The sequence below is a fragment of the Pinus tabuliformis genome, chromosome 2_1 (genome assembly GCF_031772625.1).
Source record: "Pinus tabuliformis cultivar Carrire ecotype Pingquan chromosome 2_1, CPIR1, whole genome shotgun sequence".
In the NCBI taxonomy this organism is placed as follows: Eukaryota; Viridiplantae; Streptophyta; class Pinopsida; order Pinales; family Pinaceae; genus Pinus; species Pinus tabuliformis.
The window spans coordinates 636,801,931-636,807,616 of NC_142299.1; positions in this window are offsets into that span (position 1 = coordinate 636,801,931).

Below are 5,686 nucleotides of genomic sequence, written 5' to 3' on the forward strand. Positions count from 1 at the left end.
TTACAGAGCAATGGAACACATAAAATATTGCAGAAATATAAACACAGAAAACACATAAAACAAGATAGACACAGATATACGTGGTTCACCCAGTATGGGCTACATCCATAGAGAAAAAGTCAGTCCTTCTTTTTATATTATCCAACAAATTGAAGAGATACAACCTACAATAGAACCGTTGTAACTCCCTCTGCGCTCTCAATCTCCTCTCTCTTCCTCACTCAGAATACAGATATACATAACTTCTATCATCAGATTTCCGCCTAATGAATGACCCAGATTGACTACGAAATTACAACATTTTACAAGGAAATTTTACATCTATTCTTAGCTTCGGGGGCGTTGCCCTCGATCCCCCCGCCAGGGCAGGGGGTGGCTCCTAAAGGTCGCAGCCACCCCCCTTGGACCCCCCCTATAGTGAATATTTACGGGTGGCGTTGCTGCCCCATTACAAACTGGGGTCCAATGCGGCGATACCTTTGAATACAAAAGATAATTAGGCTCCACACCCAACACTTATTTTGCCTACAAATTCCTCCCCACCCTCAGTCTTTTCAATGTAGGAGAGAAGGTGTTGATGCTTGGTTCCTGACGCCTTTACCTCGACGCTTTTGTTTTGTGCCCTTTTAGATTTATAAGGATCCATTAAGCGGGATGATCTATTAGTTTGGTCCACCTAGTGCCTTTTTCATTGGTCACTGCTGACCATCGTACCGCATCTGTGTTCTAGTGCTATACTCCCAGAACCTCTGCTTTGTGTCTTCAAAATTCCTCGGATGGTGTTCACAGGCTTGTGTGTTGCATGGGAGTTTCATTGTTTGCATGTGCTCCAATCAACTATACGTTGGGTTGAGCTATCTTTAACACCTTCCATGTGAGTCTGATGCCCAGTTAGCCCGCTGGTCCTGCCAGTGGGATGATGTCATGCTTTTGTCACCTTTTCCATATGGCCCTTTGTGAGTGGTCCATGTGTCATCTAGAAATGACCAACTCGGGTACCTAAAAACCCCAAAAACACTTGCCATATGTTCACCTCCCATTAGGCCATATCAATGCTGATGTCATCATCCACCTGTGCATCTACATCATCCCTACAATCCAATCAAATGTTTGATCAACAATTTACCCCCCTTTGACATTAATGGAAAACATAGTAACATGCTCCCCCTGTCAAGAATTTCCCTCTGTCTTTCTAATCCTATGGACCTGTGAGCTACTTCTTATGCTAAAAAGCTCACAGACCTATGATCTGATCCAAAGCAAATTCCTCTATGTAATGTTAATAATATTGAGTTGAAAGTATAGGAGAAATTACTCTCAATATCTACCTCAAGTAGCCAAGAGGGATCTCTTGCTAAAACAACATATGCTAGTACAACTGAGCCATGGGAAAAATAATACCTGTTGGTATGAGTCTAAGCTATGATTACATTCCTAAGAGTGCCTTCCTAAATACATACACTTGACCTCTAGAAACAATAACAACCTTTCATATGCATGACACCATCAAATTTTCAATTGATGAACAACAAAATACAACAGTTAGAAGTGCTTACTCAATAAACATAGAGAGACTCTCACCAATGCATGCTTAAACCAAAAACTCATACCTGACGTGAAAAGCTTCTAATGGAAGCAAACTCACCATAATATATTTGACTCATCATGAATAGCAATCATATAAATTAGGACTCACTTACCAACACTTGGAATCATATTGATAACATGAACACAATACTCTGACAAAAATCTAATGACTGTGAATACCAATTGATAGTACCTTTGATACCAATTGTTAATAACTTTGTGATCAATGATGCCAATTTATGAATTGATTTTATTTATAGCGTTTGTTGACCACTTGATAATTGAGTGTACTCATCCTCTGATCATGCTCATTTCACCATAAATCTAATGCATGATACCAACTACCAATTGGAATAGTATGAAAGCATCACAACAATAAATCCATTCATCATATTTGCAGCTCAAAAATTTTGATCACTCAAACATAACATGCAACAAACACCATTAACAATTGTCTTGCAGCAAACAACTGATACCAATTAATGGTACCAATTGTCAATGAATAATCAAATACTCAAATCTCGACTTAAGTATACTCTCCCTATGTCTATGCTCCCTCTTTGCATTAGGAATATGTAAACATACGTGCAAAAGAGACAAGAAAACTTTGATAGTAAACATATCATCACCATTTATACAATCAATCTGATTTGACAACAACATTCAATACTTCCCTTATCCTTCAGATGCATTCCTTGGCATGTTCTCTCCTTGCATCTAACCTTTCTGGATTCCCTTAAAGCCAACCTCTTCTTTTCAATGAAGATGAACAATGGATCTACCCCCTCAGGTAGATTATTTCTATTTTTCTTCCACAACTAGGTATTTTGAGTTTGGTCAATACCACGAGCTGATTTCCTATGTTGATCTGGTACTTTATTTGATTGAGTTTTTTCCAAACCACTGATGATTCCTCTTGTTAACGCCACTTAAATCCAATATGCCATTTACCTCTTGCTCTTAATTCTGATTGTATTCCTTTGGATATCTATATGAGCTGATGCTGCTTCTTTTAACTGATTGGAGTCTTTTGTTGTTGTAGGTTATATAAGCGAGATCAACTATAGGAATTTCAGACTCTTATGTACCAATATTCTACTGATAATTTTGAAATCCAAACACTAGTCTATGCTACCTCAATGCACCATTTGATATTCCTTTCTTATGAGTGTTGTAATAACTCCTGCTCAATTCTCTTTGCTTGCTCTCCTCATGATCCATGCCTCTAATTTCAGTGTTCTGAAAAGAGGTTTTCTTGCCAAATTTGCATGTGGCTGATGTATGCCCATAATTATTATACATATGGAATTCAAATACATTCAAGAAGGGGGAAAATGAATGGTTCTTGTTATGAAATATTCTACTCATCCAACTTCTAGGAATGATAATAAATTTCTTGCTATTATTGGACCACTGATAATATTTCCTTTGATGGTAAATGTCTATTCAAATTTCCCTTCTGAGGAATTCGTGGCCGTTGCTGAAATGAAGAATTCCACCTCTGTTTCTGCACCTTGTTTTTCCTTTCTAGACACTTAGAGGAAAAACACCCTGCATTACTACAATAGAAACATATGAGGATCTTCATACCTTTGTATTGAAACTTGGAAGTCTTTTTATCTCCTTGATGTTGCTTTCTTTTCTTTGTGACTTAAATTATGTTGGATCTTTCTTTGACAAACTAGGTGGGTCCCTTTAACATTGTTGTTGAGTCACTGTCATCTTCCAACATTGTCTCGACCTGAGAGGAACAATGGCTAGTTTGAATGCCTTCAAACAATTCAAACTTATTTGCATGCTTTTGAAGATTCACCAACTGATCATTTAATGCTCTATTCTATTCTTCCAGCTCCATATTGATGGATCTACATTTCTTGATCTCCTTAAGAGATGATATGAGCTGCATATTCAAATAGATATTTTCTTCAAGATCTTCCAACTCAATAGAGGAGGCACTAGCTTCAGAATAAGTGTCAATTTCACTCACATCTTGTTCAAGAGTTGTTCCCTTGATGACTCTAGGGATTCTTCTACTGACACATGAGATCTCCTTTCTTCCTCTTCACCAGAGGTGGACCCATTTTCTTCTTGGCCAATGTCCATATCTTCTATTGCTATTAAATTAGCTCCTTCTTCACTATAACTAGATGAAAAAAACTATAACTAGATGAGAAACTATGACTTTCACCAGTATTTACAGTTGAGCTGTTTGAAGATAAATGGCCTATTATGTGTCAGTGACAACAAAACAACAACTTACTTGTAGATTTATTCTCCTCTGAGCGTTGATCAATAATTTGGCCTCTTGTTATAGGAGAATCATCTTCTGATTCATGATCTTCAATTCTCTTTGAATATTTGACTGCTCCATCCTCCAAGGGAAGCCTCTTAACATCACATGCAAATTACATGTTTATGTCATAGATGGATTACAATTTATCCCAAATCTCCTTTGTAGTCTTAAAAATATTAATTTTTCAATATCTAACTTAGACAACCCTCTCTCATGATTTCCTTCCGAGCTTGTTTATCACACTTATCATCAATTACTCCATTCTCCATAGATAGCCATACATACAAATCAAGAGATTGCAAATAGATTCTCATGCTTACCTTCCAAGTTATATAATTTGGGCCATTCAAAAATTAAAATCCATCTGAGGTAATCCAATCCTGGTTCTCCATGATCCCTGATCTTCCTTCTAGCTATTAAATTGATCCTGAAGGAACCTTGCTTAGATAGGAATTGTTAGAAACAATGGAAACCATGACACTACCACATTATACAATTCTTCACAAATTATACTTTTCAATCACTTTATCAATCATTCATGGATCAACAACACAACTCAATCATATAAAAAATAACATAATCATCATCAACCACATGAGAAACTTATACATACACTAGTATAAAATGAGAAATTAGTGACTAGGTGACTAAAAAAGTTAGTCATCACAGCTTTTCCAAGTGAAATACTACCAAAAATGAACAATCTTAAGTGAACCAACTAAAAATGACTAACTTAAACGACTAATTCAATCACATGTTAAAATATATGACTAGCTAATAAATAGCACAACTAAAAATGAATAACGTGAATGACTTATTTAGTCTAGGAAAAAAAATATGACTACCTAACAAGTACTACAAAAATACGAATCAACCATTTATGTTAGTCATTTTAATTGTGTCACTTCAACAATCTAAATTACAAGTGACAGTGGATTCAAATACTGTGATAGATTGGTTGAAAGGTTATTCTTCCTTAAACACTTATTTATTGGATCAGTGGATGATTAGAGTTATGGAGTTGATTAGACTCTTTAGGGTTATATTATTTGATCACATTCACAGAGAATTAAATTCGAAGGCTAACATATTATCCAAAATGGGAGAGGGCTTACTACTAGGTCAAATACATTATAAATAATACCTTCTAGGAGAATTGCTGGTTAATTATTAGAATACACATTTCCCTTAGTTTAAGACTTAACTTTTCATGCATATCGACATTTTTATTATCAGGGTCATATCCATTGAACTTACGATACTAGTTTTTAACTTGGATATCAATTTTTTTATCTAGTTTGAATTTACATCATGAACATCACAATACTAGACTCTTATGAAATTGTTTTGAATCCTATGGGGATTTTTATATTTCCTAAACATTAGATGTTTCACATATTATAATGTCTCATCATATATGTGAAGCATATTTAGTATATGTTAGAAGATGTATAGTACACCTTTTCATTAATACTCTGTCTATCCCTCTAGTGAACCAAGGTCCAATTAGCATTTCTATGAATTTTTAATTAAATAAGAACTCAATACCAACAACTTGTGCATATGAGCCCTTAACCAAAATTCCAGAATAGGGGATTTAGAAAGGAATCTACATGCACCCACATTACTGGGAAAATTTCAACCCATAGAAATGTATGTGGAGTTGTAACTAGTGACGCACATGCATCACGTGGTGATTGACCTTAAGACTTTGACTACTTATGTATATGGGTGATTGAATTTCAAGCCATGGATATATATATCTGACACTGATGGATATTTTCAAGTACATATGGGTGAAAATTC